Source organism: Venturia canescens, chromosome 2 (assembly GCF_019457755.1).
Source record: "Venturia canescens isolate UGA chromosome 2, ASM1945775v1, whole genome shotgun sequence".
Classification (NCBI taxonomy): Eukaryota; Metazoa; Arthropoda; class Insecta; order Hymenoptera; family Ichneumonidae; genus Venturia; species Venturia canescens.
This window is the reverse complement of record NC_057422.1, coordinates 18,603,474-18,617,610: the sequence shown is the minus strand read 5'-3', so window position 1 is coordinate 18,617,610 and position 14,137 is coordinate 18,603,474. Positions and strand designations below refer to the sequence as shown.

At 34.3% G+C, this 14,137-nt stretch overlaps 1 pseudogene; it reads left to right on the top strand.

Moving 5' to 3' along the window:
* Positions 1-353: 353 nt before the first annotated feature.
* Positions 354-2,896, top strand: LOC122407376 (bifunctional 3'-phosphoadenosine 5'-phosphosulfate synthase-like; annotated as a pseudogene).
* The last annotated feature ends 11,241 nt before the right edge of the window (positions 2,897-14,137 follow it).

Sequence of the window (14,137 nt, the reverse complement as noted above, 5' to 3'; positions counted from 1 at the left end):
AGTTCCTTTCTGGGACGTCCAAGCTCTTTGAATCCCGGTGACTTTACACTGTTCGTTAGTTAAGAAAAATATTTTAAGCACGGATAATATGTTTGTTGGGGTGAATAAAAAAGTGAAATAATAAGATTCGCGTTATTTACAGGTGAAACAGTGAAGTGACTCATATTAAGATTCAGAACGCTGATGATTATTTTACGATCTTTATTATGGAGGTGAAAAATTTGCCACACTCTCGGAGCTCGCCCAGTTTTACATGGAAAATGGTAGACAATTGAGAGAATAAAAAAACGGTCAAGTTATTGAATTAAAGTATCCTCTTGATTGTGCGGATCCAACAACCGAAAGGTGGTGCCATGGACATTCATCCGCCTAAGAAGCCGAAAGTTTGATGTTCGAGCGAGGAAAAAACGGATCGTTTCTCGTGCGAATCGAAGAGCTAACCAGGAGACGTTGTTTTATCGGTCAGGACTGATGATCTTGTTACTCATGTTATATGATCTCAAGTTCGAAAGCATTCTATCGCTGTTTTGAATATTTCATAAACGACGATTTCCTCAATTGACCATCTCATCGCACGTGGGAAGATCAGTAAGTTCAGCATCTGAAATACGGCGTTGGTGGGGGTGAGATATTTGATAGTTTGAGCGATCTGATAGAGCACTACAAAAACCAATGTACAATGGCTACAAATTTTGAAAGAAGGTTTGTTCTTTTTATTTCTCCTTCAATTCATTATTTTTGTTGAGTCAAAATTCTAAACGTTTATTTGCAACGAAAATAGCAAAAATTCAATGATTTTTGGGGTTTGAAATTTTTTTTCAGGTTGGGCAGCTCTCTTGACTGTTTTCATGTGAGAAGACCAATTCCTGTGAACTCAACATTTGAGATATTTGAGCAACAAAGGAACAGAAGTGAACCAATCTGTGCCAATAGTATTGGCGATAAGCACTGCGAATAAAAATTGTTTGGAAAGTTTTCTGCTATAACCCTTTGATACGCTGGTAAATCTTTAGCTATTTTGAGAAAACCAGAATTTTACGATCATCGGAAAGAGGAAAGATGCGCTCGCCAATTTGACACAATCGATCAGCGGCATCCGTACGTCAAAATTATCTGCAAATCTAGCGATTGGCTAGTCGATGGTGACGTCGAAGTACTCGAGAAAATCAAATGGCACGATGAAGTTGACGAGTACAGACTCACTCCCAACGAAATACGTTAAATGCGATTGAAATTCAAGGAAATGAAAGCCGACGCGGTCTTTGCCTTCCAGCTTAGAAATCCTATTCATAATGAACACGTTTTGCTGATGAACGCAAGTAAATTATTTTGTAACGTTGCTACAAGCATTTCAATTATATTCCATAACTGCACAATTGAACGAGAATCTGAAAAATTTTAACTTTCAAATCTATCGATCATTTTCGTTTTTCACAAAATGTTTTTCGACAGTCCATAAAGAGAGAAAAAAAGAATTTTTAAACAAGAATTGTACTCAAAAGAATCTTTGATTTTGATATTTTATTCAACATTTTTCTCGGAACGCTGCAGCTCGTATAGAACAAAAATTATTACCATTAATAAATGTGTGAATATTCATTACATTATTTTTTGTTCCGTCACTATTTTCATTATTAAGGATACTCGAGAACGTTTGCTGAGCGATCGTGGCTTCAAAAACCCAATTTTGCTTTTGCATCCACTCGGTGGTTGAACAAAAGACGACGACTTGCCTCTGCTGACGAAAATTCGTCAACACAATAAAGCTGTTCTCGAAGAAAGAATATTGGACGCCAAATCAACACTTTTGGCCATTTTTACAAGTCCAATAATGTACGCGGGTCTTGTGGAGGTAAAATTGAAAAAAAAAACCATTCCATGTTCATCTGATGGATAAAAAATGAAGAAAATATATCGAAATTGTAGTAAAAAAATCAAAAGAATATCAAATTTCAATTAAATACAGATTTTTCACCTCTATTCGCAGGTTCAATGGCACGCGAAAGTTCGAATGAACGCAGGAGCACATTTTTTCATCGAGATTCGGCTGGAATTTCTCATCCCGATAATAATATGACACCCGATGGAAATCTGTACGATCCGTCGCACACTGCAAGAGTATTGTCAATGGCTCGTGGAATTTAAACACTAGAAATAATTCCATTCAAAGTAGCATCCTATGACACAAAAAACAAGCGAATATCGTTTTTCGGGCTCGAGCGTCGGCGAGATTTTGATTTCATATCTGGCACGAGGATGTGCGGTGAGTTTGAACTTTTGGAAATCAACTAGATAAGCAGACAAAAACGAAAAATGAGAAGAATTGTTCGAAATATCAAAACATTCTTAAAGAGCGGATACAATCAATCATATTTATTGTTTGCATTAAAATGTCTAAAAAATAAAACATTTTTTAGGTTTGGCAAGGTCCGGCGAAGTTCCTCCGGACGGTTTTGTGGCTCCCAAAGCTTGGCAGGTCCTTGCAGAATATTACCAGAATGTGGACAAAAATTGACGCAGGAGAAGAAAAAATGATTTATTGAATTGTATAAAAACGAGGAAGCAACGAGTGGCTGCTTCGTCGAATATGTTTATCACGCAATCAACTATTTTACATTCTTCTAACCCATATTTTATTCTTATCGTTATTACATGTGCAAAATGTTATTAATGATGTTTAATGATGATTAATGATGTTATGATAAAAATTTTATCATATTCATATGTTATTTATGATTTTTGCAAATACTCTAGCACGTGACTAATGTATCTTGTACAAAGATAGCTTAATTCTCATATATGCACATACTCAAATCAAAGTATTAGAAAAAGTATAAATGTACTGTGTAGAAATATGTCTATCTCTTATAATATTAAACCAAACTTACATACACGATTCGCTTAGCCTTTACGTTTATCATTTGTGGAGGTCAACCACGAGTGTAAATTTTACTGACATCTTGAAAAAATGATGCACTGAGTTTTTGCAGTAAAAACTCCTGGGGCATTTTTATTCAGAGCCACCGTTGTTGAGATAAATCAATCTAAAGACTTTTATAAATAACTTTCCTAGGTGATATCACGAATTAAGAATGAAAAGTAATGAAATAATTGATATAACATCAAAGGATGACAACTTGGAAGGGTGAGAATCGTTATTACGTGAATCTTGAAAAGGAAAATACTCTTTTCCTTCATTCATTCTTTTCTTTAAAAAATTAGGAAAAAAATGTAAACTTGTTTGATATTTAAAATATTTTTATTATCGTATTAAAGTTACATTACATTGAAAAAAGAATTGGATAAAAACCCTTTTTTACACAGTTACTGTAGAAAGTATTCGTCTTCAAAGTTTCGAGTGCGACCAGGATCGAAATTTTGGCGAATATTATTTCACAGTAATTTTTCGAGCTATTCCATATATTCTTTCTTGTGAATTCGCTCAGGCTTTATTTTGTACCACGAAGAAAACATTGAATGCTTTATAAATTTTTTTTCACCGATATTCAATAATGTCTACTAACCGCACACAAATTTTGTACCTGCGATTGTGTGAAAGAAAAAACAAAATAATTTGTATTTTTTAAATCCAAATATTTTTCGAATATCATTTCAAGCAAAAATCAACTTCAGTATATACATATATACATACATATATATTCAGTATTGTTATAAAGATGGTGTTTTCTCTCTAAAGATTCATACAATTCGTAAGAAATCTATACCTTTACAAATTCCAATTTGAATTGAAGTGAATCTCAAGTTCTCATGTCGATTTAGGTTATAACGTTTGAAGCGTGGTCATATCAATAGATCCTCGTAAACAATGAAAAAAAGTGTTTCACGATGATTTTTTTTTTCATTTGCTTTTTAAACTGTTTGGAAAAATTTTTCCAATAAGCAAATTATATGCTTACACTTCTTTCGAAATTCGAACGAGGTTTTCGCTACGAACCTCGTTTTATGTTTTTTTCTTTTTTTTTTTTAACCATTTACAGCACGAATAAAACTAGTACAAATTTAATTATCGTACATTATCAACGCAGTCGCTAAATTTACCTCGGCGCTCGAGTCACAGAGATCAGGACGTGATAGCATTACCAGTATAACTTGAATTTTACTAGAATCATCTTGCTATAGTTCTGTATATTCTGATCTGAAGAATTTTGCATATGCACAATATATGTGCACTCATTCGATCGCGGAAATAAGGGAATTGACATAGATTGACTATAAAAAAAAACTCGCTGAAAGGATGCCTTTGATAGAATGATACCGGAAAGATAAAAGTATCGTAAAAAAGCTCTTTCAAAAATGAGGCAGCGTTCGTTGCAGTACGACAGCGAATATCAATATAAGTGCTTGGAACTCTAGAAGTTATCTTCGTTTGAACTGCAATTGCATTGCTTTTTCAGAGTTGTCGTCAATGGAGCGATGTATCCTGAGGGGGACGGTCACGTCCAGATAAAGAAAGAGTAAAACGTACAGCATAAGAAACCAGCTCCCCGTGCCTTCCTACAGATTCCATGTTTTAATAAGAACACTGTATAACAGAAGAAAAAATATTTAAGAGGAAAATACGAAAATCACCAATATTTTATGTTTTGAGACAATTTTTTAATTTTTTTTCCCCTACTTTTTCGTAATTAACAAAAACTGCCAACTGTGAAACATCTATTTTTCAAAGACGGCAGTTGTAGAGATTTTTCAAGGATATACAGTTGTGGAGATTGAGTTTATTCAAACAAATGCAAAATAATGTGGAAAAATGAGCAAAAATTTACCGTATATTTCGAGAACATCGAATTTGAGAGCTCTTTAAACAGAATCTATATTTTTTTGACATTTAAAAAACTACGACGCAGCACAATATTAGCAAGCATTTAAAGACGATTTGAATTTAACAAAACTGTAATTTTTTTTCTATCAAAACTCACCTTAAATAGATTGCTGTTAATGCTGTTTTATGTAAACAGCTAGATGCGGTTCAATTTCTTCATTCATTTTGGAGTTTGTTATTTCTTTAGCGAGATCGTTAAATTGTTGCCACGTCCCACTCGCACGTCGACAATGTGCAACGAAGTGGTTAGAAGAAAATGATACTACTGCGATTAGCCTGAAAAGGAGTATTTATCGATTAGCAACAAATAATAAATACATATTCAATTTTGGATTACAAATTTTTAAAGATTCAAGTTCTAGATTGCAACTGTGTTTTATGGTAATTTTTTTCCTTTCAAATGAAAATCGTAGTCTTATATTTTGTCACGATATCGACACACCTACAATTGGTAATAATAGGATCTTATATATAATTTATTTTTTTTTTTACATCGAAAGACAAATGAACTAACCTATATATAACTCGTAATTCGTTTGAGATTCGAAGAGATAGGGTTGTTGGAACGTTCGCTAACTTGCACCGCAGCCCTTCCTTGGAAACGCCCGAAGCTGTGATCCTACGAATGTCCATGTCAATCAGTAAATGAAAATTCAGCTTGTTATGTAAAGTCGCCCCTCCTTCGCATCTCTTGCAATGGACATTGTAAATCTCCGGAAAAAAATCTAATGCATCCTGCAGATTTGCGATGTTGTTTCTAATTTTTCGATGATTCGGAGACAGAAATGGCAATGAAGAAGTTTGAACACCGCATTTGGAGCAATCCTCTTCCACGTACACACTCGGACATGTCTCGAGAGTTTTTTTCACGAGATTTGAGATGCTGTCTGTAGCATCCATGGAATACGAAAGGATTCGTCTTTCTGTAGTAATTTCGGACTTGCACGAGTATCCCAATAGATCCAGAAGCACTCCTCTGTCTTTAAGAACTTCCTTCGTGACTCCTGTGATCATTAGCTTCTGGGCAAACCTCAATATTTCGTTCGTACAAGTTTCAATCATAGCTGCGTAGTTGCAGTCATCCAGAGCACCAATCATGAGAGCATGCACGAGCGAATCGAAAGCACATGTTGATTTTATGAAAACTTCTTTACTTTTGATGGTCAATGGTGTTTTACTCAGCGAGCCGTTCGGTAACAGAACGGGTTTTCTCGTCGTAGAAGTAAGAAGATTCATTTGCCGAATTTCCGGATACGGCTTGAAATATTTGCTTGATTCAGATTTCGATTGTATTTCGTTGGTGCAATAATTCAGATCGACTTGAGGTGTTTGACCATGATCGTTTGCTTGCGGAATGGAATCAGTTTCCAACAATGAGTCTTCTATCGTAGTTTTCGATGCGCTTACGATGTCACACGTCTTGTCCATAGAATTTATTTCATCGTGCGATATTTCTGATTCCGGATTTCTGCAGTATGAATGATCAGAAAGTTCCCCATTGTACATCGATGTGTTGTAATTTGATGTTAATTCTGCTGGAGGATTGATGTCACTGTTTTCAAGTACAGAGAGAATTTGAGAAATCTCCAATATTGGTAATTCTGAAGACTCTGTACAGTCGTCAACTGAATCCTCACTCGAAATATGATTGTCAACATTTTCATTCGAGGCTTTTGCTCGCCAGTTTTCTTGGGCCATCAAGTCCGGATCGATCGTGTTCAAAATCATTCTTTTTTCTTTTTTTCGTTGATTGTAAGTCGATTCAGCGCTATTAGTATTTCCCACATTAATCATCTTCTGTAATTGTAAATTAGCTGAAAGATGCTGTTTTTGATCAAAGTGAATAAGCTTCGAAGAGAAGAGCAGAGTTTCGCCGATGATGTCTCGAAGATGAATTTTGATAAATTTATCGGCTCGAATCGGTAAAGATGTATTTTTAAAAACTCTTGTTTTGACATCGTTGAAATGCCCTTCTGCATACGCTGAGCTGGCTCGTCCAACGTTGTTCGGGATAGCCGCATTTGACCATACTGGAAATTCTTTTGCCAATAAAAATAGTTGATCAATGAAATCGGGTAAGTAAAATGGGTTCAGATTCTTCCCCTCACGAGTTATGATTTTTGCGCGTTCCAAATGCTGCGTCAACCATTCCACGAGAGTATTCGATTCATTGACGTGGTCTGGATCGTCGATTTTTTCACTTGGACCGGAACCATCAGAAAACGTGCTTTCGATTTCCTCGTCTCCGTTTTGCATTTCAGCGACTTCAAAGTCAACCGCGATTTTACGATCAGCAATGAACGTTTCCAATGTTTCTCTGGCGTTTTTAGTGTTTTCTATGCTGTCAATATCGATTTCAGAATCTTCATATGGCTGGAGACCTACTACACATGTGAGATAAAAAACCTGTCCAAATTCAGCAATCGACTGTGCCTCAATCATGAGGGAAACACAGCGAACAAAAAACTCTTTGATACACCTTTGCCGGAGTGATTGGAAACATTTCCAACGACAAACCATGTGAATCAAGTGTGCAACGTCGATTCTGATAAACGTTACTATTTTGATGAAGTGAGGTTGGTTGGGATTAGCAGCCATTGTGAACAACACTTCAACATATACCTTTATCGAGATATTATTATACACGTGACACAAGGCAGCAATCAGAGCTCGGGAGTAATCTGTAATTGTTTCATTCGGTACAGGGGCACCTCTACGATTCCACTGCAGCAGCCAGTAAATTATGATGTCTGTTTCATGCGTTTCGGACAACATCTGATGGACAGCCAATGTCGTATTTTCAAAATTTATGACTATCGAATATAGAAATATATGCCCGCTGAACTGATCATCAGAACGTAACAATTTTTTTACAATGCCTCCCGTTGCATCTAGAATGATTGTAGCTTTTTTTCGGTTCAAACGACAAAACTTTTTGTATGCATGCATTTGGGCAGGCGAGCTGTAAAAAACGTAAAAGGGTTTCGAACCGGTATTGTGTATGAGCCCTTTGAATTCTTCTGTTAGAGATAAATCTTCGATTGTCCGTACAAGATCTCTTCCATCTTCTGGCTTCACATTGAGCTCGGCGTTGATTCTATCCTTATTCGCGTTTCTCAGAGTACTTTGTTTCGGGAGGATCGGAGGTTCAGGGTCACCCTCGTTCATGAGTAGGCGTGCTTGTTTATTTTGCCATCTTTTGCAGCCTTCTGCTTTTAATTCCTGTTGCACTTCTCTTCTCCGTTTTCCATTCAATGGTCTTTTTTTATTTTCGTGAATTTTTCCGCGAGTGTCATGAGTTTCTACACAAAGTGTTAGACCATCTTGAGCAGAACGTTTTTCGCCCGTTAAAGTGATGGTATTACCACATCTTTTACTTAGGCACGATCCAGGTATCGATATTGTAAAGGTACTTTCGTCGGAAGACAAGGAAACGTCTGCTCGTTTAAACGAGAAAGCACATGGAATCTTGAGCTGCTGCCACAGAGCTGTACTTATTGTATTCGACCATACCCACGGGGTTAAAATATATTTGGCTTGGCCCTTGTACTGAACTTTCCCATGTGGCTTAATTGCATCCCAATCTTCCTCATTTAGATATAGATCAAATTTTTTGAATGATGCTGAACAAGTATTATTCAAGTCAACTGAATCTTCTTCGCGATCTGATTCTGATTCAACAATTTTTTTCGAATCATTTTTGACGACGATGATGCCCATTATTTCTCTCGCCGTACTCAAAATTTCTCGTCGGTCTTCTCGAACGGCCGTGTAAACTTCATGGGGAGTCCATACACCTTTGAGTTCTGCACTCATATCCTTCCATACTTGCGAAGTATATTTTGGGAGCTGGTCGGTTGTAAAATATTGGATGAAATTTTTAACCACGTTTATAGCATCGTCTTTAGCAACTTTCGGAGGGCGAGGCATGATTTCCCTGCGACAATAAAAATAGAGGTGATAACAAATTTTTCGTTCAAACGAATAAATCAGATGTTAATGTTGTCGAAAATAATCCGATCTACGGCAATTTTCTCTATTTTGTTTTGTTTTGAAGTGTTTATAGAGTAATCATTTGATTTCAATTTTGACAATTATGTTGTGGAAATTATAGAATTTCAAATTCGTGGAAATCTGTTCAACACGATTTACGCCTTAACACAGAGAGTAATCATTTCATTTCGGATGGGCCTCATTGAAAAATGTATTGATTTACACATCAATGTACCCCAAAAAGCCCCTTTTATTTTCATTTACGGTTTCGCTGTCGTGAGCTTATTCTAAGTTTCTAGTAAAATATTTAATCTGTTGTTTTCAATACATACTTTACGTCAATGGCAAGAAGGTTCGATCAATTTTAAAACATCAGTGTCGAGGTATATATATATATATATCGTTGATACGACATTTATGAGCCGCGTCTAGAGGTAGTGATCCATAATCGTTCCATAATCTGTAACAATTTTCGAAACATTACCAATATTATTAATTACCTTACGAATGAACAAACTCATTTCTCAACACATGAAACTGAAAAGTCAAAAAGTTCAACGTTTAAGTTGCATATGTAATTACAATGATATTCATTTCTTCTCTTTACGAAACTGCAAAATTTATAATTACATCATAGGAAAAAATCGTAACAGTTACACTTAGGAATTGTAACCCTTGCAAGTGCTTCCCTCGAACAAAAAGTTATAATTTCCTAAAAATTGTCATAAACTTTTTCAACGAAAAAAATTGCATTAGTTTTTAGTTGGTGGTCATAAAGCTTCATTTTATTGCGTTGGTTATACTTTTCAAATCTTTAATGAATTTTCAAGTACATGATGTTTATTTATCGTTTGTGGTATGAACTGATTTTTCGTGTAGAATACATATTTAAAATAAGAGCTTTTATAAACTAAGATAAATTTGAATATAGAATTGAAATTTTATCAGTATGACCATTTGGAACGTATGTGTAAAATATCTCTAACCAGTTGCAGTGATTTCGTTTTCAAATAGTCAATTATGAGCAATCGCAGAAGCAGTACTTTTTTCAGCTGGCAGGCTATAAACTTTAATGACTTAGAATTTTGCCATACGATTTGCAAAATGCTGTTTAAGTATTTGAAATGAAAACGATCATGAATAGCAAATAATAATTATTTTTAAAATCATTTTTTGAGAAGTGGGAATGCGACCCAATGTTGTTATACTAATTTTGAAAAATATTCAATATACTTGAAGATCAGCAAAAATATTTTAATGACACAATGATAATTGGTTAATTTGTTCAACTAAAATTACCTCAAGTCAATGTTGTTAGATTGCAAAGCGTTTTCTTGATAACTTTTAATCGTCACCACAGTTGAGACACTCAACGGACCTGACTTTGAACAAATGCGTCAAGGTGTTTTGACCTCCATGTGAAATAATACCTGAGAAAGAAAATAGATTGCAGTTCAAGTGAGACAAGCTTTCATTAGGCAACATTGATAAGTTAGTTTTTTCTATTATGTCCTTGCATATTCAAAGCGAAAAATGTCAGATTTCAAAGCTGCTTGATAAAACACTCTGTAATTGGTTGGGGCTGGAATGTGCTGTAAGCTCAATTCTAAAAAGTGACGTTAATTTGTTAAACTGAAATATCAGATACCTCAAATCAATGGTACGAATCGTTTTCTTGATAACAACTTTTAATCGTCACCATAGTTGAGACACGCATCGGACTTAACATTGCAAAAAGATGTCAAGATGTTTTGACCTTCATGTGAAAAAAAACCTTGAGAATGAAAATAGATTCCAATTCAAGAGAGACAAGCTTTCATTAGGCAATATCGATAAGTTAGTTTTTTCAATTATGTTCTTGCATATGTAAAACGAATAATGGCAGATTGCAATTGTTGTGGCTGGGATGTGCTGCAAGCTCAATTTTGGAAAATGACGTGAAATCGTTTTAATATCCATGAAGCAACACAAATCTTCCAAGAAAAGAATGAATAATTGAATATCAAAAATTATATCTGAATAAAATTGAACAAATTTATGACGTCATATAGATTTTACAATTTTATGTATTTCAATCACGCATACCTCAAAAAACTAATGCCAGATGCCGAATTGGTGATCAACTCACAACTGTTGCTACATTTCGATTGTTCATCAGACTCAATCCGAAGTAACAATGTGAAATTGTTTTTTAACATCCGTGTGAAAACATGTGTCTTGAAAAAAAAAAAAAATTTCAAGTAATTCACAAGGGTTATACACTTTGAATAATAATTATCCACGAAATGAACGAAAATTTAGTTGATTGTAAGTGTAAGGAATCAAAACACAACAGTTATGACTCTATTGTTCATAAATGTCTCTACTACTGATTCGCGCTGCAACCGAGTCAATACATTGTAAGGAGTCGAAAGCGCGGGAGCGTTGTGCCTTTATTGTTTATCAATGTCTCTACTGCTGGTTCACGCTGTGGCCACGTTTGTTTTGGTGGCTATACCTTTTTTTTTTATTTCTATTCTTAATACACTACTACACAAACGAACGTTATAAAAGTATTTTATTTTTTTCATCAAAATGAGAATATTTATTAATGAAAAGACAAATTACGAAAATTCGAATACTTGCTCAAAAAACTCTGAGCATTTTTTTTCATGAAGCAAACATAACACCTTGCAACACGCGTGAAATTTCAATGCATGCAACCGGTATGATGGAGATGTGAGACAAAATGTTCTATATATTTTTTTATTTTCCAAAAAAAAAAACAGAAAAATCCACTAGTGTGCTTATCTTTAAAATTGCTCATATTTGATTAATAAGCAAGCTAAAGCTAAAATTTTGTGCTAGCTCGTGTAACTTTTGCACATTATCTTGAAATAACGCTTAGCTTCCATAAAAATCACTCTCATCTAGGTAAACGTGAGTTATTGAAAAAATAGGATTAAATAATAACGAAAACTATTAGATATCTCGCCAGAGCAGATTGAAAAAGCTGAAAAAAGTGACATGCGCTCTACTGTTTATAAGTCTATAGAAGGTCTATAGTCACAATTTATACATTCTATTGTGCATTAAAACAAGCATCAGTTAAATGCCGCGATGCTGAATTATACGTACATTATTCACCAAAATATTTGACTTTGGTGTTATAATAAAATAATTCCAGACCATAATACGCATCATTCATAAGTAATTCTGAAATTTAACTGCCTCTAATGGATTTGAGCATCCAAGAGATATCAGTTATATCATTCGTTCTTTTTTAAAACGGCATATTATCTTTATTCAAAATTACACTTCATCGTTAATCCCAATTCTACCATATTGAAAACTTATTTGTTCATAACAAAAATGATGATATAATTTAAAAAATAAATAAGTAGTATGCATTTCAATGGAGCATTATTCCTTAAAGATGACCATTATTAATCAGCAAGTTCATGAAATAATTATTCTTACCTTTGTATCTAACATGGGTATGATATTTTAAATCCCACTGATTCCATTCGGCATAACTGGTCTTCATGTGTGATTTTGGATTTGTTGAGCCCATTGTTGATTCCATGCACTGTAACTTTTCATTCATATTTGACAATATCGATCCAGTTTTTTCAGTAGGTGTAAATGGATGATCTGAAAAATAATTTCAAAAGAGTCACCATTAACAAATTGGAATATTTATTGAAATCCAGTAATAGCGTCAATCACAGATCTTCAAAGGATTTTATTCAGAAAAATTTCCTATTTCACGCTACACCAGTGAATCATAAAGATAGAAACATTAAATTCATATTGAATTTTATCATCAAAATCGACCTTAACTAACGAGTGATATACATATTTGTTTTTCATTACTTTTTTGTAACCTTAATGAGAAAGCAGAGATTTCAATTAGAAACTACTTCGAATTATGAAGTATATATTTGAAATGTATTTTTTAACTTATCTAAAGATTCACAATCAGTTACAAAGTGCATCAATTATGAAATAACTTAATGAGATCGAATTATTGTAAATTTTGAGGTTAGGATTCGCTCGCTGTAAATACTCACCAGAATTGTCAGAGAATGGACCCCTTGATCGGAGAAATCTTCAAATTAACCTGTGTAACAAAAGATGAATAAAAAGTGAGAGCCGCTGTGTTTACATCTTTTCCTTTACGAGGGTTTTTTATAATTTTTCATTCTAATTGGGTATTTGTCGCAATTAATTACTAAAGATTCATACTGTGTAACGTAAAAGTATTCGATTGCAAAAGACTACAAGAAAATTTTTTTATTAAACATTAGCTAACGACTATTTCATATAACTGATAAAGTTCATTCTGAAATTGATACCACAAGTAGAGGAAAAGTCGAATATAATTAGTATATTCGTATGCATGAATAGAATTTAAGTTACGAAGTCGATTCTTTTTATGAAAAAATCCCAGAATCAAATTTGTTATTTTAGTCTTTGCATTCAATAAGTATAACGTAGCTATATTTATCGGTATATTAATTCCTATGCTTAATAATGTCAACAAAATGACGACGATGCTCCATTTATATTTTCGGAGTATGTATGTGGTTTGAAAATTGTGTTTTTCAATAACCCTTTCACTCACCGCAAAGGTGAAAATAATAGAATAATCAACGTAATTCTCTAAAAATATATATTTTTTAACTTGGTTATTACCTTTCGCTTCCAAACACTTCTTTAATTTCTTCAATATGCTCCGAGCTCACCATACCGCATGCTGTTCACCTGCTCACTCTGCATCTTCTCTCCTTTCCTTCTTTGCGGCTTCAATGGAGATGGCCGGTCTCACCTGGCCTCTGGATTCCGTATCGGCCAATGGGAGGCTTAGAATCCAGACCATCCAGACGTACTCTGCTATTATCGACTGGCTAGATATATAGCTGACTGTCCAAAAATAGTTCTTTAAAGTTATTTGATAATTTAATGACTACTAAACGATACAACTTGATTATTCGCGACCACTGAACGATTCTCTATTGATTTAGCCATTGATTTAATCGATTTGAACAAAGAATAGAAAAATTTCGGCTAACTTGCACCCACAATTTGTTTATTCGATTATGAAGTAATTAATTACCACTAAACATTTCAAGCATACTACTAATTACCACTTTACAATTCTCTTTCGATTGAGACTTATTAGAATATAATCGGTTGGGTAATAACTACTTCAATAGGCTAGACGTAGCCGGTGATTGGGAAATAAATTTTTCAAGTTTTTTAATAATCTAATGACTACTAAACGATTCAACTCGATTATTCGTGACCACTCAACGATTCTCT